The 23,241-nt window shown below is 42.0% G+C and overlaps 1 pseudogene; it reads left to right on the top strand.

Annotated features, from left to right (window-relative positions):
• Positions 1-43: 43 nt before the first annotated feature.
• LOC145028727 (UDP-rhamnose/UDP-galactose transporter 2-like) lies at positions 44-22,756 on the top strand (annotated as a pseudogene).
• Positions 22,757-23,241: the final 485 nt, after the last annotated feature.

Here is a 23,241-nt window from a genome sequence, read left to right as displayed (position 1 = left end):
GTTGCTAAACACCTCAGTGAGTAAGAGAGAAAAAGAGAAAGAAATGGAGAAAGATAAGAAATCTTCTTCCGTGTCGGATGTTGGTGCATGAGCTATATATGAATATCATAAGTTCTGTTGGAATCATTATGGCCAATAAGCAACTTATGTCTGCCAAGGGTTATGCTTTCACATTTGGTCAGTCTGTTGGTGGGCAGGGCTAATTTAGTAACAGGGGTAAAAGAGGAATGAAAAGTAGCCGAATGCTTAACGCTTTATTAAAGTGACTGAAAGCTGTTACAGAGATTGCATAAAAAATGAAGCTAAACTAAGATACTTAAATAGGCTAAAAATAACAGAAAATCAGAAAACACAGCAATGTTCTTCAACAACTCAACGTGCCTTTTTATTCTCCTAAAATTCCTAGTCAACATTGAGTAACATTCTCCCCCTCAATGTTGACCTTCTTCTTCAGGTACTCAACACCTATCAGCTTTCTCATCTCAGCAAATTTGATCTGAGGCATTGCTTTTGTCAATACATCAGCTCTTTGTTGGTCCCCACTTACATGCTCCACATTAATCTATTCCCTTTCAACACACATACGAATAAAATGGTATTTGGTATCTATATGTTTACTTCTCCCATGGTGAACTGGATTCTTTATAAGAGCAATAGCAGATTGATTGTCCACAAGCAACTTCACCTTTTGAGCTTTTCTTCCAACAAGGTCACTCACCAAATTTCTCAACCATAAACCCTGACAAGCAGCTGCAGTTGCAGCCATGTACTCCGCCTCACACGAGCTTAGAGCAACAGTTTGTTGCTTTTGTGAGGTCCATGTTATCAGATTTCCCGAGAAATAATAAGTCACACCTGTGGTTCCTCTTCCATCTTCCCGATCATCACTGTAGTTGTTGTCACTGTACCCTACTAACATACCATCACCTCCTCTGCGATACATTAGACCATACTCTATTATTCCTTTCACATATCTTAGGATATGCTTTATGGCTGCATAATGGCTTTGCTTTGGGTTCTGCATATACCTGCTCACAACACCAATGCTGAAATTAAGATCAGGTCTTGTATGTACTAGATATCTTAGGCTTCCAACCAACTTCCTATAGTTTGTTGCATTTACAGGTTCCCCCTGTTCATCCTTGGTCAGCTTCAACTTGGCTTCCATTGGATATTGTGAGCTGTTGCACTCTTCCATTCCTGCTAGTTTTAGAATCTTCCTTGCATACCCCTGCTGTGAAAGCATAATGCCATTCTTCCCTTGATGTGCTTCTATTCCCAGGTAATAGGATAGAAGTCCCAAGTCACTCATGTCAAACAATTGCTTCATTCTTTTCTTGAATTCTAGAATTCCTTTCTCACTTGAGCCAGTAACTATAAGGTCATCCACATATACTCCTACAATGAGGATTAAATTGGATTTGTGTACCTTATAGATTGCTTGTTCTTGAGCACATCTGGTGAATCCTAGTCCTTTGAGTGACTAATCTAGCTTCACATTCCATGCTCTTGGAGCCTGTCTTAATCCGTACAGTGCCTTTCTGAGACGATAGACCAGATTCTCCTTTCCTTTGACCGAGAACCCAGTTGGCTGAGAGACATACACCTCCTCCTTGAGGTCACCGTGTAGAAAAGCTTACTTGAAATATAAGTGATGTACAAGCCAGTTTTCTTTTGTCGCTAATGCCAGGATTAGTCGTATAGTTTCCAAACGAGCCATTGGTGCGAAAGCATCTTCAAAGTCGATGCCTTTTTCTTGAACATACCCCTTTGCGACTAATCGGGCCTTGTGCTTGATCACGTTTCCTGATGTATCTCTTTTCAATTTAAATACCCATTTTAACCCAATTGCCTTTCGGTTTGGTGGCAATTTGGTCAAAACCCAGGTATTGTTTTTCTCGATCGATTTTAGTTCCGCCTCCATAGCTAGCTTCCAGTTTCTTTCAACTGATGCTTCTTCAAATGTTGTGGGTTCATCATGGATCAACAACAGTTCTTGATTTCGCTCATACAGCCTTTGCACCTCATCTTCATCCATCCTCTCTGTATTCTAGTAAATCTCGTTGATTGAGCGAAATCCCTTTACTGGGGTGTCATCGAATGAGGCTGCTGACCCATCATCTTCATAAATTCCCAATAATTGATTTGAATATGTTGCTCGTGACCCATCTCCAGGTGAGGTTGATATCGGTGTGTCATCAATTGGAATATCGTTTGATCTGAAATTGGGAGATCGTGTGTAATTTCTAGTCGGTGCCGCATTCACGTTATCTGGTATTGGCTGCTCTTGGGCTGGCTATAATTGGGTTGCTTCTTGGACTAAAACATTAGTCCAGTAAGGTGTGGTAAGTGGTTCGTGAGTTAATTCCTCTTTCCAGGCCCATACCTTTGACTCCTCAAACACCACATCCCTTGCAATTACAATCCTACGATTCCTAGGATTGTACAATCGGTACCCCTTTGTTCCGTCTTCTGCCCCCAAGTAAATCATGGTCTCACAATGATTTCTTAGCTTGGTTAAGCCTCGTAATTTCTTGACGAAACCTACACATCCAAAAACCTTGAGGTGTGCGACCGACGACTTTGACCCCTTCCAGACCTCGTATAGAGTCACGTCCTTGAGTGCCTTTGTTCCAGTTCGGTTCAACAAGTACACCGAGTGACGCACAGCTTCTCCCAAAAATTGATCTGGTACTGTCATGGCTTTGAGCAAGGACCTTGTCATCTCCAGAATAGTTCGATTGCGTCGTTCCACAAAGTCATTTTGCTTGGGCGTGTGTGGAGTCGTCAATTGGCGTCGCATGCCAGCTTCTTCACAAAAATTCAAAAACTGAGTGGAGTTAAACTCACCCCCCCCCCCCCGGTCGGTTCTCAACATTTTGATCTTATAATCGCTTTCCTTTTCAACCTGTAACTTGAATTTCTGGAACATTCCAAGAGCTTTGTCTTTGGTTTTGATCAAGTACACCCACATGTATCGGGAATAATCATCGACAATTAGTAAAAAGTACCGATTGCCACCCTTTGTTGCAGGTGTGATGGGTCCACAAAGGTCTGCGTGTAACAGTTGAAGCGGTTCCTTAGCTCTCCATTGGGTCGCTTTTGGAAAACTCTGTCTAGGTTGCTTAGCTACCATACATCCTTCAGACACCTGTGTTGGATGAGATACGAGAGGCATCCCTGTCACCATCTGCTTCCGTGTCATTTCTTCCAGCATCTTAAAATTTGTGTGGCCCATACGTGCATGCCACAACCATGAGTCATCACTTATACTTATAGCTAAGCATGTGGATTTCCTAGGTGTGAGTTTTATCTTATAAAGTCTATTTTTTGACCTTTGTACCTTCATTATTAAGCAGCCAGCTTCATCATACATCCTTAGAAATTCATTCTTCATTCCAATATCGTATCCCTCCTCCGTCATCTATCCCAAACTAATTATATTGTTGTGCAAGGCTGGGATATAGTACACATCTGGAATGACGAATTGATCACCAGTCTTGCAATCAAACAGTAGAGTGCCTTTCCCTTTAATAGGAACCTTAAAGCCGTCTCCAATAGGGGTGAGCATAATAACCGAAAAACTGAACCAAAACCAAATTAACCGATATAACCGAACCATAATAATCAAACCATTTTAAAAACCGTTGGTTCAGTTTCTAATTTTTGTTAACCGATAACTAACGGTTCGGTTATAGTTTTATGGGTTAATCGAATCATTATTAACCAAACCGCTAACTTTATATTTTAATATATAAAAATTATAGATTATATATAAAATAATATAGTCGAACTTATTTAAGATCCATTAAAATATTGAAAATATAACCCATTAATCATCACTTATTAAGAGACGAACGAGCAATCAAACCATCAAAAGCTTATCACGCAGACACACAGAATCTTCCAATCATTCATTGAGTTAGATTATTGATTAATGTTTTAATTCATAATCGTCTAATTCTTTAATTTGTAAACATTATTCACAATTAGTTTAATCTTCACACCCGTAATTGTAATCGTAATCGAAGGCTTCTCACACCGTTAATCCTAACCAAAGATTGTTTTGACTTTATAGTCCTATTCGAAGGATTTTTTGACTTTATAATCAAGACTGTAGGTAAGTTAAGTTTTTGGTTCTTCTTGACTTTATGATATATTAAGAATGTACTTTTTTGATTTTTTTTTTTTTTGCTTTTTTTAGAGTAAATTACACGAATGGTCCCTATGGTTTAGGGTAATTTGCACGTTTGGTCCCTAACTTATTTTTTTAACTCGGAAAGTCCCTACTGTTTGTTTTTGTTACACGCTTGGTCCCTATCTTACCTAAAAAAACTATTTTGCGCTTGATTTTTTAATTTATTTAAATAAACATACTCTCAACCCCACTCCACTCACCTTACCCTACCTATCCCATCATCTTTCCCTAATCAAATAATAGTCTTTTTAGGTAAGATAGGGAGCAAACGCGTAACAAAAACAAATAGAAGGGACCAAACACGTAACAAAAACAAACAGTAAGGACCTTCTGAGTTAAAAAAGTAAGTTAGGGACCAAACGTGCAAATTACCCAAACCATAGGGACCATTCGTGTAATTTACTCCTTTTTTTATTTACTGTTTTTGATTTAATCATATTGAATGTATATGAGTGATTGTCTTTTTTTATCTAATAAGTCAATAACACATAATATGAATGTTTGGCTCTTTTATTTTATAGCTTTTGATTTAATCGTATTGAACGTGTATGAATGTTTGACTTTATTTTGATATTAATATCAATTATCAATATATGAAATTCTTAATGCCAATTTTCTTAATGTGTTATATTTTATTGAATGTTTCCTATTTTGAATGTGACTATGTGTTATCTCATTCTAAGTGTTAAAGGTACATAATTTATTCTATTACTATAAGCTAGGTTACAAACATTGGCATCGAGGACTTTTTGGTATTCTATTTTCATTTTTTATGCCAATATACTTTCGTCATTTATATTATTTTGAACATTATGGTTAACCAATATTAACCATTAACCAAAACCATTAACCATAACCAATATTAACCATACCCAATGGCTACCAAAATGCATTAACCAATCATAATGGTTATGGTTCGATTTTAACCAATAACTGAACCAAACCGCCTCATACACACCCCTAGTCTCCAAATTGCACTTGCCCAGTCACCTTCTCATCTAATTCTGCAAATAGAGCCTTAGAGCCCGCCATGTGGTTACTATCCCCATTATCTAGATACCACATGTTGTTATTTTCTCTTTCCTTCAATTGGTTCGGATACACCTTCTCCTCATTTAGAAGAACCATACTTGTGTTTTCTTCTCCGTGTACAGTTAACAGCAATGCGGGTCCATCTTCATCTGCAGCTAAGTTCACCTCATGATCTTGCTGTTCTTGGCTTTACATTCGGAAGCATAGTGGCCAAGTTCTTGGCACTCGTAACATCTTATATGGCTTTTGTCTCGTGGTTTCCGGTTGGAATTATTTGCTTCTTGACGTGAATTACCACCGAAACGCCCACCTCTTCCACGAGTCGACCCCCGACCTCGCGAACTGCCTCTTCCTCCCCTGTCACTATTTCTTCCTCTTCCACGACCACCCGTCGTGTTTAACTTGCTTGGGCTTGGATGAGTTGAGGATCCCTCCCACTTTGCAAATAAAAAAGCATTGTCACCACCTGAGTTTTCCTTCCGGAGTCGGAGTCGATCCTCATAATCCTTTAAGTGCCCAATTGCCTCCTCGAATGGCATGGACTCCATGTTGGAGCTTTGTTCAATTGAAGCCACAAGATTTATAAATCTTTATGGGATAGTGTCGAATAGCTTTCTCACCAATTCTTCATCTTCTAGAATTGCCCCTGCACTCCCAAATTTTGAAATCATTGCTGATATCCTCCCTGCATAATCATCTATGGTCTTCGTGTCTTTCATTTGAAGTCCGTCGAATTCACTTTTCAACACCCGTAGTCTTGCTTTCTGGACTCGTTCTGCACCCATGTACCATGACTTTAGAGAGTCCCACGCTTTTTTGGTTGTCTTCTTTTTGGCAGCTTGTGCAAGCATCTCTTCCGGGATCGATTGAAAGATAAAGGCTCGAGCTTGCTTGCTCCTTTTCTCGTCCACAACCACACCGGTTGGTGGCTCGATGGCATCCCATAATCCATGGGCGTCCATAATGGCTTCCATCTTAATCGACCATGTGTTGTAATTTGATGAGGTTAGCATCGGGCATTGAAGAGGATACGAGTTGTCTTTGGGTGGGTTTGATGAGGATGCAACTGTCATGGCGTCGTATCTGATGATCTTGGGTATACACAAATGATCAGAACCTCAAAGCTCTGATACTACTTGTTGGTGGGCAGGGCTAATTTAGTAACAGGGGTAAAAGAGGAATGAAAAGTAGTCGAATGCTTAACGCTTTATTAAAGTGACTGAAAGTTGTTACAGAGATTGCATACAAAAATGAAGCTAAACTAAGATACTTAAATAGACTAAAAATAATAGAAAATCAGAAAACACAGCAACGTTCTTCAACAACTCAACGTGCATTTTTATTCTACTAAAATACCTGGTCAACATTGACTAACACAGTCATCTCTCCTTTAGATCCCATCTATAATTTTACGTCTCACTAGCTACTGCAAACCCTTAAATGTGTAGTAGATCTGGAATTTAGCCCATCATCGTTTGTAAAAAAGACTTGTATGCATGTCAATCTTGGGTGGGAATGAATAAAGATTTCACATGCATGATCTTATTGGTTCATGTGGAATTTGAATTATTCAGTAGGTATAGGGGTTTTGCTTCACCATTTGATACATCGCTTTGCAGTTCATTGTGGGCTTGCATTATTGCCAAATGTGGTTTGGTTAGACATTGACATTCATCTTTTTATCGTTGGCTACTTCTAAAAGATAATGTTGAAATTGTGTCACTCCCCAAAACCATGAACGGCGGAAACGTTCTGGGGCGGAGGACGTCATGTACAGTATCACAACAATGAAAATTAGTAAAAAGCAACAACATCATCCATTGCATTAATAATATAAATTTTAATACAAGTGTGTTCTGTCAAATTATAATAGGCACTAAAGTATAATCAAAATGAAAGATGAGTCTTGATCGAGCTCCATCTTCTCTAAACCTTACATCAGTATCTGTCTATCGTTGACCTGAGGATACAAGTTATTTTGAAAGGGAGTATCAGCTTTAAAGCTGGTGAGATCATAAGTATTAATGTGTCTTAATTTGTAAAACTTGTAATGAAAGACTTGAAATTGTTTTGAAAGGAAGCTCGTATAAGTATGAAAATGTTTGTAGAACAACTGTAAACGTTTGAAAAATCCTAGAAATCCCTATGATTCCTACTATTATAAAAAGGAGTCTTCTACCAAGACCTAACTGCTCTAAATGTAGCCTTCTAGAAAGACCCGACTGCTACGAATGTAGCCTTCTACCAAGACCTAATTGCTCTGAACGTAGCCTTCTACCAAGACCTAACTGCTCTAAATGTAGCCTTCTACCAAGACCCGGCTGTACTACTATTATTATTATTATAAGAAATTGTATCCTTTAGTACTAGGATACTCAAATATAAATCACCTCATCGGTTATGTAAATGAGTCATAAGATAAAGGTAATAATATAAATAACCTAAGTATTACCCTTTGGTACTAGGGTAACTAACAGTGTTAACTGAAGACATTCGTAGATGTACATTTACCTCTGTTGCTAACAGTTGGGTGTAGGAATAGTTAGTCCCTTAAAGTATACCTGTAATGGTATCAACCGTTGACATCCGTGGATATGTTTTTACCTCTGTAGCTAACAGAGATTCTAGGAATGGTTAATCCCGCAATTTATCCTTTGGTACTAGGATATTAAATCCAATCTATCTCGTCGATTATGTGATTGTATCACAAGGTAAAGATAAGAATGAGGATTATATAACATAATCTATACATATAAAATGTAATAATAACTCATCATATATTATCTATGTAAACGTACTCATGTAAGCGTGTTTATGTAAATGTACTCATGTAAATGTAATCATGTAAACATATATATGTAATATTATAGTAATGTACTGTAATGTTCTACGTGTGCTAGCTGTAACGTGTGTTCTCTCTCTATCTAGCATGTATAGTAATGTACTGTGTGTACTAGCTGTAACGTGTGTTCTCTCTCTATCTATCAAGTATTGACTCATGAATGAACTGACTCGTTATATGATATCGTGTTCTAGTAATAGTTCTAGTATCTTCCTGAACTACCCCTATGGTAGCTTACTAGTAATGTAACTGGTACGTATGAACATGGACATATACCCTTGCTACCTAAGGGTATTGAATGAACTGGAAGAACATTTATGACTATATATGTACACATGATCTATAACTAATATTTAAACGACCTTCGGACGGATACCCGATATCCCACTAGACCACATCTCAAGGGCGAAAAGGATATAGGGCGGGCAGGCCTTCCTAAGCCTTTTAAACATTCCTTATATAATTATACATATATATAGGCATGCAATTGACAATATAAAAGCATAAAATAAGTTTTGTAACACTTTTGAACATGATTCCTATCTAAGTAAAGGTTGACTTGATGTTAGCCTATAAGTATAACGAAAACATTTGTTTGAAACATAATTGTAAATGAGTTTGAAATGAAACATACAGTATATAAAGAACAGTTTAATAAGGAGTTTTAAACATATAAAACATTTATGAAAATCATTTATAGAAAACTGTTTGGTAAAACAGTTAATGTGTAGTAAATCATTTGAATGTTGCTTATTAATCACATGTAATTGATATAATAACTAGCATGATTCTACTTGTATCCCCCCCCTCTAAAAGCATTTAAAAACATTTTAAACATTGATTAAGGGGTATGAACTCACCAGTTGTGAGTGGTACGGATGAACTGAAGAGGTAGGATGGCTAGGTGTCAAGTGAAGTCTTGAACACACGCTATGATCCTAGTTAACATATAATATCATATATATATATATATATATATATATATATATGTATCAAATTAGTCTATAAACAACTAATAAACAAATTCAAGACACCATAGGGCATGCTAAACACCTTTATCAAGTGTTATTGGCCTCAAGGATTGCATCTAAGCGTTGTAGGGCAAGGCTATTGGGTTTTAGGGTTCAAGGGAACCCCTAATATGAGTTTTCTCCCCATAGACCGTATCCTATTGAGTTTACGGTCATAAACTCTTGATCTTACGTCCGTAAGCTCATAATCTTTTGACCATTTCTTGTTTTGAAGTCTTCTAAGCCAATCCAAACATTCCTACTTCATGTTTAAGCCTTAGGAAGTGTTGTGTGGCATCAAAACACTCCTAAATGGAGTTTACGGTTTATGGACCATTTCTCCATGAGTTTACTACCTTAAACTCTCATGGACTTAGGCATTTTGGTGTTTTCAAGTCCTTAGCTCATCATGGTAATAGTCTAGGTTAGATTCTAGGCATTAGGAGTAAATATGGGACATTTAAACACCCTTTTGGGGTGTTTACAGTTTTGGGAGATCCCCAAACCGTAAACACATATAAATATGAGGTTTTTGTCCTTTTTGTGTGATAAACTCATCAATGATGGATCTAGACAAGTCCCTAAGGCATTGTGAAGCATCTAGGCACCCTAAGGCACCACTTTGGTCCTATTCTTGGTGTTTACGGTTTTGGGAGCCTCCCAAAACCGTGAACACCTTGTTCTTTGTGTTCTTGGTACTTTTCTTTGATATTAATATGTATAGCAAGCTTTAAATGACTCTAGGATGGAGGTACTTACTTTGTGGAAGCTTGAAATGAACTAAAAGTCCAAGAACACTAGTGTGTGTTCTTAGTGTTCTTGGTGTTTTGGAAAACTATTCAAAACACATAAATGGATGGATTAAAGAATGTATAATCACTAGATGTTATGTTATATCAACTAATCAAGTCGAGAAACACTTACATTTTAGGGAAATCGGGCGAAAACTGGGATGATACGTGAGAGAGTTTGGAGTTTACTCTTTAGGTTGCAAGAAAGAATGAGACACATTGGGGAGAAAACCGTGAACACCTTGTTCTTGGTGTTCTTGGGACTTTTCTTTAATATTAATATGTATAGAAAGCTTTAAATGACTCTAGGATAGAGGTACTTACTTTGTGGAAGCTTGAAATGAACTAAAAGTCCAAGAACACTAGTGTGTGTTCTTGGTGTTCTTAGTGTTTTGGAAAACTAGTCAAAACATATAAATGGATGGATTAAAGGATGTATAATGAAACAACCGAAAAATACGACCCAAAAATTTCATTTTTCAATATAATCAAAACCATAATATGAGTATCATAACATAGAAAACATACGCGATGTATCCCAAATCATAATAAAATACTGTGCGGAAAACTGTATCATACTATATCAAATCCAAAACAACTAAAACCATCCCCAGGATAAAAGCTAAGCTGTGGTGTGTGCGATGCTATCACCCCGAGCTCTTCCCTTTGCTTGCGGAAGTACCTGAAACCAAAACTGAAACTGTAAGCACGAAGCTTAGTGAGCTCCCCCAAATTACCACATACCATACAATAACATATAAACACATATTAGGCCTCGCCCACTGCATCGAGCCGAAGCCCGGAAACTGCATTGGACCGAAGTCCGGAACTGACTGGGACCTTGTCCCCTGCATCGGACCGAAGTCCGGAACTAACTGCATCGGACCAAAGTCCGGAACTAACTAGGACCTTGTCCCCTGCATCGGACCGTAGTCCGGAACTAACTGCATCGGACCGAAGTCCGGAACTAACTGCATCGGACCAAAGTCCAAAACTAACTGCATCGGACCGAAGTCCGGAACCGACTGGGACCTTGTCCCCTGCATCGGACCGAAGTCCGGAACTGACTGACTGAACATGGCATAGCATAACACATCAACTAACATGAACACATATACGACATACTTCATCGGGCCGTAGCCCGGAACACATAACACTTAACGCATAAAACATAGCACACAAATCCTGTTCGAGCCACGAAGGCATCAAACATACTAGCTACTGCGTCGGACCTAAATCCGGGAACTACTGCTAACTGAACGGGCCGGCATTGTGGCCTTAGACCCGTTCCTACTGGAAGGAAACTCACCTCGTAAGTTGGCTGCTGAGTGTGTGGCTCGGGAAGCTAACGGCTGCTGCTCCTGAATCTCCTCGGCTACAAGTCCATAAACACACTCAATCAAATACTAAACACTGCGCTTGGGGTAAAATGACTCTTTTACCCTTGGTCAAAGTAAACTCTCTTTTGGGCTGACTCGCCGAGTTGGGCCGCCCAACTCGCCGAGTCCTACTCTCACTTCTCAGTTCTACACGCTGCTACTCGTCGAGTGTGGCATCGACTCGACGAGTACCCACTTGATCCAAGAACTCAGACAATCTTCATCCGACTCGCCGAGCCGTATGAACAAACTCGACGAGTTGTTCTTGATCTTAAGAAGATTGCCTTGGACTCGCCGAGTTGTATGAACAACTCGCCGAGTCCCTCCATCACTGAGTCTACTCTCAACTCGCTGAGTCTACTCTCTAACTCACTGGATCCACTCGACACTGATAAAAAATGAAGGAATCGGGAACTCACGACCCAACTCGCCGAGTCGTTCTTCCCGACTCGCCGAGTTGCCGCCATGCAACTGATTTTTACTCGATTTTGTTTGAATCCAACACATACAATTGATAGATCTGAGTCCAATAAGCTGATTTACCACGTAAAGTTTCCAACTTTACGTGTACAACCTCATGAATAAGGGAAATAAAGCTAAAAGATGCACAAAATGGGTAGATCTATGGTTAATATGCAAGGTAACTCCAAAAAGGCAGTAGATCTGGGCTCTACAACACCCAATCATTCAGATCTAAAGATATCTCGACTTATTAAGGCATTCAAGCAAACATAAGGCTTGGAACAAGCATCAACTAGATCTTAGAAGAGCTCTAATGGAGGTTTAAAGCATATAACAAGAGGGGAAATCCGAAAATACCTCAAATAACTCAGATTTGCCCTTGGATCTTTGCACCACAACTCTTCTCCTTGCTCCTTTCTTCTTCTCCTTCTTCACACCTTCACAAAATGGCACACAAAAACGCTTATAAGCTCTCAAGGTGGATTAGGGTTCTTTCTCACAGCTTTAGAGGGTGAAGGAGGCGAGAATGGGGGGCTATAAGGTGACTTAAATAGTGGGCAACCCGGGGATTTAGGGTTTCACCCAGACGGATGGACTCGCCGAGTCAGGGATATGGACTCGCCGAGTCCCCGGCTCACGCGTGCTCGAAGTCGCGACCCTACTCGGCGAGTCAGGCTATGAACTCGCTGAGTCCCTCTTACAAAACTTACAACAATTACCAATGAATTAACATACCGGGAACGGGTCGTTACAATTCTCCCCCACTTGTCTCAGACTTCGTCCTCGAAGTCTGCTTCGGCTGTATCTGCAAATATCTCCGGGTAGTGCGCTCTCATCTCCTCCTCAGCCCCCAACGTCCATTCAGACCCCTTCCGGTGCTGCCACTGCACCTTCACTAGCTGAATTACCTTGTTCCTCAAGGTCTTGATCTTCCGTTCCAGAATCGCGACCGGCCTCTCAATATAATTCAGGCCGCTATTAACCTGAATGTCCTCTAGGGGAACGACTGCTGTCTCATCCACCAAACACTTCCTTAACTGCGACACGTGGAAGGTGTTGTGTATTTGACTAAGCTCCTCGGGAAGATCCAATCGATAAGCAACCCGACCCACCCGGGCCAAAACCCTGAAAGGACCAATAAATCTGGGGCCCAATTTGCCCCTCTTCCGGAACCTGATGACACCTTTCCAAGGTGAGACTTTTAGAAGAACCATATCTCCCACCTGGAACTCCAAGTCCAAACGCCTCCTGTCGGCGTAGCTCTTCTGCCGACTCTGCGCAGTCTGCAGCCTACTACGGACCTGCTGGATCAACTCAGTCGTCTTGAGCACCACTTCGGTGCTCCCTATGACTCGCTGACCGACCTCGCCCCAACAAATCGGGGTCCTGCACTTCCTGCCATATAACATCTCAAAAGGAGGTCGATCAATGCTCGCATGATAACTGTTGTTATACGAGAATTCTGCTAACGGAAGATATGTATCCCAACTGCCCCCAAAATCTAGAACACATGCCCTAAGCATGTCCTCAAGAGTCTGAATCGTCCTCTCCCTCTGCCCGTCAGTCTGAGGGTGGAAAGCAGTGCTGAAATGGAGACGAGTACCCATCTCGTCGTGGAACCGCTTCCAGAATCTGGACGTGAAACGAACATCTCGGTCCGACACCACCGATACCGGCACTCCATGGCGTGCCACAATCTCCCGCACATAGATATCGGCTAACTTTTCCGCCGATATACTCTCCTGAATCAGAATAAAATGAGCACTCTTCGTCAACCGATCCACTACTACCCATATCAGTCCACTCCACGTGCGGTCCTGGGGAGTTTGGTGACAAAATCCATGGTGATATCCTCCCATTTCCACACGGGAATGTCTAACGGCTGCATCTTGCCGTGAGGTCTCTAGTGCTCCGCCTTGACCTTCCGGCAGGTCAAACATCTCTCAACATACCAAGTGACGTCCCGCTTCATGCAGGGCCACCAATAATCAGGTCGAAGATCTCGATACATCTTCGTCGCTCCTGGGTGGATAGAAAATCGAGACTTATGAGCCTCGTCCATCAATACTTGTCGTACCCCACCCCAGTACGGTACCCACACCCTACCATGAAGCGTCAACAAACCCCGACTGTCGTAATCAAATGAAGCTACTCGGCCCACTATCCTCTCACACTTCTGCCTCTCCTCCTTGAGGCCCTCCATCTGAGCCTCCTTGATCTGCTCCAACAACGGAGTGATCACTGTCATCCTCATACACAGATCTCTGATAGGGGCCGTCGACACCTTGCGGCTCAGGGCATCGGCCACCACATTGGCCTTCCCTGGATGATAAAGGATCTCACAATCATAGTCTTTCAGCACGTCCAACCATCTCCTCTGCCTCATGTTCAAACTCGGCTGATTCATAAGATATCGCAAACTCTTGTGATCCGTGTATATAGTACAGCGGACCCCATAAAGGTAATGTCTCCAAATCTTGAGGGCAAATACAACTACCCCCAGCTCCAAGTCGTGGGTAGGATAATTAGCCTCGTGAGGCTTCAACTGTCTCGAAGCATAAGCTACCACATGGCCACGCTGCATCAATACTGCTCCCATACCTGTGATCGAAGCATCACAATAGACTACGAAGTCCTCTACTCCCTCTGGCAAGGTAAGGATCGGAGCCTCGCACAATCTCTGTCTGAGAGTCTCGAACGTCGCCTGCTGCTCAGGCCCCCAACGAAAAACCACCGACTTCTTGGTTAGTCGGGTGAGCGGCACTGCTATCTTGGAGAAGTCCTGAATAAATCTCCGATAATACCCTGCCAGCCCTAGGAAGCTCCGAATCTCAGATGGAGACCTCGGGACCTCCCACTGCATCACGGCCTCAATCTTGGCCGGATCTACCAAAATACCCTCCTGGTTGACGAGATGACCAAGAAACTGCACCTCGCGCAACCAGAACTCACACTTGGAGAACTTTGCGAAAAGTCTCTCCCTCCTCAAAGTCTCCAACACCTCCCGCAGGTGCTCCTCGTGCTGCCCCTGTGTCTTGGAATATACCAAGATGTCATCTATGAATACTATCACCGACCGATCCAGCATCGGTCTGCACACGTGGTTCATGAGATCCATGAACACGGCTGGGGCATTGGTGAGCCCAAATGGCATCACCACGAACTCATAATGACCATACCGGGTCCTGAAAGCAGTCTTCTGTACATCCTCATCTCTAACCCTCATCTGATGATAACCGGAGCGTAGATCGATCTTGGAGAACCAAGACGCTCCCTGAAGCTGATCAAACAAGTCATCTATCCTCGGAAGTGGGTAACGGTTCTTCACCGTTACTTTGTTCAATTCCCGATAATCAATGCACATACGATGCGACCCATCCTTCTTCCTCACAAATAAGATCGGCGCTCCCCAAGGCGAACTGCTCGGCCGAATGAAACCCTTGTCTAACAGCTCCTGAAGCTGTGTAGACAACTCCTGCATCTCAGGGGGAGCAAGTCGATACGGTGCTTTGGCTATCGGAGCCGCACCAGGAACTAGGTCGATCCTGAACTCAACCTGCCTCTCTGGAGGTATCCCCGGCAAATCCTCGGGAAACACATCCGGGTAGTCACGAACAATAGGAACATCATCAATCGTCGTCTTGCCCTTCTCCCGGGCATCCAAGACGTAAGCTACAAAATCGGCGCAACCCTGCTGAACATAGCGCCTCGCCCTTGCGGCGGAACAAAAGGTTGGTCCTCGCTGGGGCCTCTCGCCCTGAATCACTATCTCTCCCCCACTGGGAGTGCGAACTCTCACTAGCTGAAGCTCACAATCAATCACCGCCCTATTGGGGCTGAGCCAATCCATGCCCACAATAACTTTATTCCCACGCAGGGGAATAGGAACCAGCTCCACTGAAAACTGCTCATCAAATATCTGAAGGGAACACCCTCTATGTACTCTGCCGACCCTCACGGTCCTATCATCTGCTATCTCAACCTCTAATGGACAATCCAGCTCCCCTGGAGCTCTGCTAAATCTCTTGCTAAGTGCAAGCGATACAAATGATCGGGTAGCCCCCGAATCGAACAATACCAAAGCAGGGATGCCGTTCACCGAGAACGACCCCGTCACCACATCAGGAGTCGCTCGCGCCTCCTCTGCTGTCATCTGAAATGCCCTGCTCTTTGCCACTGGCGCATCAGATCGGCCCTGCCGGCCATCCATAATCCTCAAGGTGGCAGGGGCAGGTACAACCACCTTCCCTGCTGCAGCTAAACTGGGACACTGGGACCTTTTATGTCCCCTCTGATTGCACTGAAAGCAAATCAGATCTGATGTTGTAACCATAGTAGCAGGGGCCGTACAATCCCTACTCAAATGCCCAGTCCGACCGCACTTGTAGCAGCCGGAACTCCCTGCCTTGCACGCCCCCTCGTGCAATCTCCCACACTTGCCACACCGACCGTGGCTCTGCTGACTCCTAGACCTGTGATCTGAAACCTTGGGCTTTTTGCCCACACTGCCTGAACCCGAAACCGCCTCCGGTTTCCTCTTCTTCTCCATCTCGAGATCAATCTCCCTCTCTCTAGCTCTGGCAATCATGTCGTCCAGCGTTTTACAACTGGACCGGCTCACAAACATGCGGATATCACTCCGCAACATCTCATGATAACGGGCCTTCTTCATCTCCTCATCGGCTGCATACTGAGGAACAAGAAGGGCCCTCTCCCTGAACTTGGCGGTGATCTCCGCCACTGTCTCTGTAGTTTGGGTAAGGTCCTGAAACTCCCTAGCTAACTGCTGCACCTCAATGACCGGTGCAAACTCCGCCCTGAACCTGGTAGAGAAATCAGCCCAGGTCATGGCATCCAATGCCGCATCATCCCCGATGGCATGTCCGATCTCCTCCCACCAATCCCGTGCCCTGTCCTTCAGAAGACAGGACGCCAATCTGACCTTGTCCCCCTCGGGACACCTGCTAGTGTGGAAAGCATTGGCCACATCCGCCAACCATCTAGTACTCGCTATGGGGTCCCGCGCCCCATGATAGTCTGGAGCCCCGCATGCCCTGAACTCCCTGAACGTAAGTGTGCGCGACCCCATCACGGCCGCCATCTCAGCACGGAAAGTACTCAATCTCTCATCCATCAGCTCTAAAATACCCTCCTTGATCGAACGGAAGATCACAGGAGTCTGCTCCAGTATGATGCGGGTAACCTCAGAAGAAAGGAACTCTCTAGTCTGCTCATCCATCTGCCCGACCTCCGGGCCTGATCCCGATCCTGATCCCCTTCCGGCATCTGAGCTGCCGACTGCTGGTCTCGGACGCAAAACTACCATTCTGAGACATATCATAACAACATCAGAACACTGAAATATCTCAAGGGATCATGACACTGCTACTAGCTTCCTGGTCTTGTCTTGGCCTTCCTTGATTCGAGTACGGATCCTCTGCTTTCAGTAGTACGGGCCCATACTACCTTCCACATCTATCCGTACTTTCCTCAAGAACTGCCTTGACTCCACCAAGTCACTTCTACTACTGCTATTCTCTGCTACTCTCATCCTAGGTTTGCCCTAGGGAAACCTCAAGCTTAACACGACTGGTCCTCAGCTGATGTAGGTCTCCTCATAATGCCAGTTAGCCACCACCTAAACACCATCACATGTGATGAGGATCAGATAATCCTTCAAGTAAAAGATCCGTCCCTACAACGGTTGGACTCAAACAAGAGCTGCGCAATAGGGCCAGTTCCAGCACTCTGGGATTATTCAAACCTGATCACATGTGGTGTGATGTGTTCACCTAATGGCTAACTCCCATTACTCAGAACCCCTCCAAGCACGAAGCAAGCAGCATTCGGACAAGGGAAACAGACTCAGGCCAAACTATTCTCATAACAAGAAACTGCACTAGCATAGGATGCTAAGCTTCCACTAACAGGCATAACCTAATCAGGCTATCCTACTGCTGTCTACTCAGTACTAGCATGCAATACTCATAAAGCTGTAACACATAAGCAGGCACATAAGGCTTTCTCCTAGATCCTTAGTCCTATACTAGCATGCTGTTCTACTGAAACTGAAACTAAACAATTAACTTGTATGGGTAATTTGGGAGTACTTACTTGAACTCGGCTGACCGCATGCACACACCTCTATCTTGTTAAAAACAATTCGTTCTTTCTAAGCGCTTTCAAAATTCTTTTTGGTAAAACATTTTTATTTTACTAAAATCTTTTATTTCCCTTAGTTTGAGTTCAGACACACCCGGAAGTGTATCCGAATCCCTCAAACCAGGGCTCTGATACCAACTTGAAACAACCCAAAAATACGACCCAAAAATTTCGTTTTTCAATATAATCAAAACCATAATATGAGTATCATAACATAGAAAACATACGCGATGTATCCCAAATCATAATAAAATACTGTGCGGAAAACTGTATCATACTATATCAAATCCAAAACAACTAAAACCATCCCCAGGATAAAAGCTAAGTTGTGGTGTGTGCGATGCTATCACCCCGAGCTCTTCCCTTTGCTTACGGAAGTACCTGAAACCAAAACTGAAACTGTAAGCACGAAGCTTAGTGAGCTCCCCCAAACTACCACATACCATACAATAACATATAAACACATATTGGGCCTCGCCCACTGCATCGGGCCGAAGCCCGGAAACTGCATTGGACCGAAGTCCGGAACTGACTGGGACCTTGTCCCCTGCATCGGACCGAAGTCCGGAACTAACTGCATCGGACCAAAGTCCGGAACTAACTGGGACCTGTCCCCTGCATCGGACCGTAGTCCGGAACTAACTGCATCGGACCAAAGTCCGGAACTAACTGCATCGGACCGAAGTCCGGAACCGACTGGGACCTTGTCCCCTGCATCGGACCGAAGTCCGGAACTGACTGACTGAACATGGCATAGCATAACACATCAACTAACATGAACACATATACGGCATACTTCATCGGGCCGTAGCCCGGAACACATAACACTTAACGCATAAAACATAGCACACAAATCCTGTTCGAGCCACGAAGGCATCAAACATACTAGCTACTGCGTCGGACCTAAATCCGGGAACTACTGCTAACTGAACGGGCCGGCATTGTGGCCTTAGACCCGTTCCTACTGGAAGGAAACTCACCTCGTAAGCTGGCTGCTGAGTGTGTGGCTCGGGAAGCTAACGGCTGCTGCTCCTGAATCTCCTCGGCTACAAGTCCATAAACACACTCAATCAAATACTAAACACTGCGCTTGGGGTAAAATGACTCTTTTACCCTTGGTCAAAGTAAACTCTCTTTTGGGCTGACTCGCCGAGTTGGGCCGCCCAACTCGCCGAGTCCTACTCTCACTTCTCAGTTCTACACGCTGCTACTCGTCGAGTGTGGCATCGACTCGACGAGTACCCACTTGATCCAAGAACTCAGACAATCTTCATCCGACTCGCCGAGCCGTATGAACAAACTCGACGAGTTGTTCTTGATCTTAAGAAGATTGCCTTGGACTCGCCGAGTTGTATGAACAACTCGCCGAGTCCCTCCATCACTGAGTCTACTCTCAACTCGCTGAGTCCACTCTCTAACTCACTGGATCCACTCGACACTGATAAAAAATGAAGGAATCGGGAACTCGCGACCCAACTCGCCGATTCGTTCTTCCCGACTCGCCGAGTTTCCGCCATGCAACTGATTTTTACTCGATTTTATTTGAATCCAACACATACAATTGATAGATCTGAGTCCAATAAGCTGATTTACCACGTAAAGTTTCCAACTTTACGTGTACAACCTCATGAATAAGGGAAATAAGGCTAAAAGATGCACAAAATGGGTAGATCTATGGTTAATATGCAAGGTAACTCCAAAAAGGCAGTAGATCTGGGCTCTACAACACCCAATCATTCAGATCTAAAGATATCTCGACTTATTAAGGCATTCAAGCAAACATAAGGCTTGGAACAAGCATCAACTAGATCTTAGAAGAGCTCTAATGGAGGTTTAAAGCATATAACAAGAGGGGAAATCCGAAAATACCTCAAATAACTCAGATTTGCCCTTGGATCTTTGCACCACAACTCTTCTCCTTGCTCCTTTCTTCTTCTCCTTCTTCACACCTTCACAAAATGGCACACAAAAATGCTTATAAGCTCTCAAGGTGGATTAGGGTTCTTTCTCACAGCTTTAGAGGGTGAAGGAGGCGAGAATGGGGGGCTATAAGGTGACTTAAATAGTGGGAAACCCGGGGATTTAAGGGTTTCACCCAGACGGATGGACTCGCCGAGTCAGGGATATGGACTCGCCGAGTCCCTGGCTCATGCATGCTCGAAGTCGCGACCCTACTCGGCGAGTCAGGCTATGAACTCGCCGAGTCCCTCTTGCAAAACTTACAACAATTACCAATGAATTAACATACCGGTAACGGGTCGTTACATATAATCACTAGATGTTATGTTATATCAACTAATCAAGTCGAGAAACACTTACGTTTTCGGGAAATCGGGCGAAAACCGGGATGATACTTGAGAGAGTTTGGAGTTTACTCTTTAGGTTGCAAGAAAGAATGAGACACATTGGGGAGTAAACTCATGCTTAAGGCATGAGTTTATGGTTTTTAAGGGAGTTTACGGCCCAAACATAAAATTTTGGCCGTGAACTTCTAAGCTACGTGGTATTCGCGATTTAGAAATTTCAAGACCCGAGACGGCACATTCTTTCACCCGTTCATTTAAAGAATAATTATTATAATAGTCAAACGAATCTTTAAATTTGTTAAAAACAAATAGAACTGAAATTGACTTATAATATGAAGTGATTGACTTTTAGGTTTTGACCGAATGAAAATTTCGAGTTGTCACAAATTATGTCTATTAATAACATTTTTAAATCAAATATTTCCAATTGGTGCTTTAATTTGAACTATGTACTTGATGAAAGTGAGTAATGAATAGATCTTCCTCTAACTAGGTTGTTTTGGTTTTTATCCAGCTACAACATTAACAGGATTTCATTTTGTTGTAACTGCACTGGTTGGGTTTGTGTCAAATTCTACGGGATACACTTTATCGATGCATGTTCCTTTGTGGGAACTTCTTTGGTTCTCTATTGTTGCAAATATGTCAATTGCAACAATGAATTTCAGCCTTATGCTTAATTTAGTTGGATTCTACCATGTATGTATTTCTATCCACATATTTTACTTTGAACTTTGGTGTTGTGTCCTTGATTATAACCATATATGTTTGATCTTATGTATCTTGCTTTGTTGTAGTTATAAGCTAACAAGAGACTGGTCTGAGTGTTGTAGATAGCAAAATTGAGCATGATTCCAGTGGTTTGTGTGATGGAGTGGATCCTCCATAGTAAGCATTACTCAAAGGAAGTTAAATGTTCTGTTGTGGTTGTGGTGATAGGCGTGGGTGTTTGCACTGTCACTGATGTCAAAATTAATGCCGAAGGTTTTTTATGTGCTTGTGTCGTTGTTTTAGCCACATCATTGCAACAAATTGTAAGTACATCAACGTGTATTTTACCCATATAAATAATATTCCACCTTTTCGTTCATATATATGTTAGTAACATATATTATATATTTACATAAAGGTCCCCGGTTTAAGTCCATGGGCCTGTTTGATTTAGGACATGTTCAAGGGAGTAATGTTATGATATTTCAGAAACCCAGAAAAAACCCGAACTTGAGATTTTGTCAAATTGTTGTGATTTGATTTCTCTTCGAATCAGAAACAATTTGCACATTCTTTGTTTTCTACTCCAGTAAGTCGACAACTGAGCAATTGATTTTTAGTTTCTGCTTACCATTTGTCATTCTTTTATACTAACAGTAACAATATTATCTAGCAATTGAAGAAGAACTGAAAGTACAACAATCATGTCGCTCATTCTAAACATATAGAAATCAACTAACTACTCTTCATCCATAGAAAAGTGTTGTGGAACTAGTTCTTGGCTTGCAATAGTTTCATGTTAATCTAGTTGTGATATGAAAATAATCCATGTCTCTTCTTCCTTCTTGTCCTAATCTAATCTAACAGGATATCAAATGCAAGAAATAGTAATGTACTTTATTTGTTTGTTCTTTATGGCAATCTAATTCTACTTGTTCCTATTACAGAAATTTACCCAATTGTAGCATTAATGTCCTCCAAATACAAATACAAATATAAAGCAATTTTCAATGCGATGTATTGTACTTTGAAAAATCTACTCATTTAAAAATATAACGTTGTAACTGGATGGGTTTTTCAAAGCACGATGCATGTGTTGATAAGAAAAAAATACACAAATAAATGAGAGTACAATGCTATTTCTTGCACTAGTCGAATCTATTATATATGAAGATGTTGCTCATTTCTCAAAGGAAAGGAATGGATCATGTGTTGCAGTTGATAGGGTCTTTGTAGAAGAAGTACTCGATTGGAGCTTTTGAGTTGTTGAGTAAGACGGCTCCTATTCAAGTTGTGTCACTCCTTGTATTTGGTCCCTTCATTTACTATTATCTTAGCACAAACCTTATATTCGATTACATTAAGACCATAACTTCTGGTGCAATTGTAAGCAACAACCAAAACCTCATATATCCATCCATAACATATTATATATATATATATATATATATATATATATATATATATATATATATAAAGTAAGTCGCATGCATGGTGATGGTGATGTAGGTGTTCATACTCCTTTCATGCTCGTTGGTGGTTTTCTGCAACATTAGTCGGTACCTATGTATCGGACATTTCTCAGCAGTTTCATTTCAGGTTTTAGGCCACATGAAGACAGTATGTGTCCTGAGCCTTGGGTGGTTCTTATTTGATTCAGAATTGACTTTCAAGAATATTATGAGGATGCTGGTTGCAGTGGCAGGGATGGTAATTTATAGCTGGGCAGTCGATGCTGAAAACTCCTCCTCCAAGATCACAACTCATACTAAACACAGTTTGACTAAAGATGAGCTCAATTTACTCAAGGAAGGTTTAGAGGACATCCCCATTAAGGATTATGAGCTTGTTCAATCTAAATAGCTACACGCTTCACTTTATTTCTTATGCATTTAATTTGCTCTTTCCTTGCCATTTAAATCCTTTTCTCCATTCATCAAATAGGAAGTTTTTGACATTTCTTTTAGTTATACAGATGAAGCTTTTTGGCTTTTGTTTATAACTTTATATTCATTTTTACCCTCCCTCACATTTGATATAGATGATAGTTGCAACTTGAACCATGCTACAAAACATTCACATGTTCTTTGATTGAATACTAGGATTGAACTTGTAGATCATTTAATGCTTTGGTTCACGTAATTAGAATTTCAATTTATGCATTGTTTCTTGTGAAGACCACGTCCTGTTGGGGAGTTGTGAAGAATATTGTTATGATTGGTGGCTTGCTAGAAGTACCAACTATTTTTTCCTAAGAAAAGTGACAATCCACTTCCATGTGTTTTGTTCATTCATGAAAAATCTGGTTCTTGGATTCAATGTTGCAATACATGCTATCCATCGATTTA

Source organism: Lactuca saligna, chromosome 2, assembly GCF_052625555.1.
Source record: "Lactuca saligna cultivar CGN05327 chromosome 2, ASM5262555v1, whole genome shotgun sequence".
Lineage (NCBI taxonomy): Eukaryota > Viridiplantae > Streptophyta > Magnoliopsida > Asterales > Asteraceae > Lactuca > Lactuca saligna.
The sequence above is the reverse complement of the archived record's forward strand: the minus strand, read 5'-3'. Positions and strand labels throughout refer to the sequence as shown.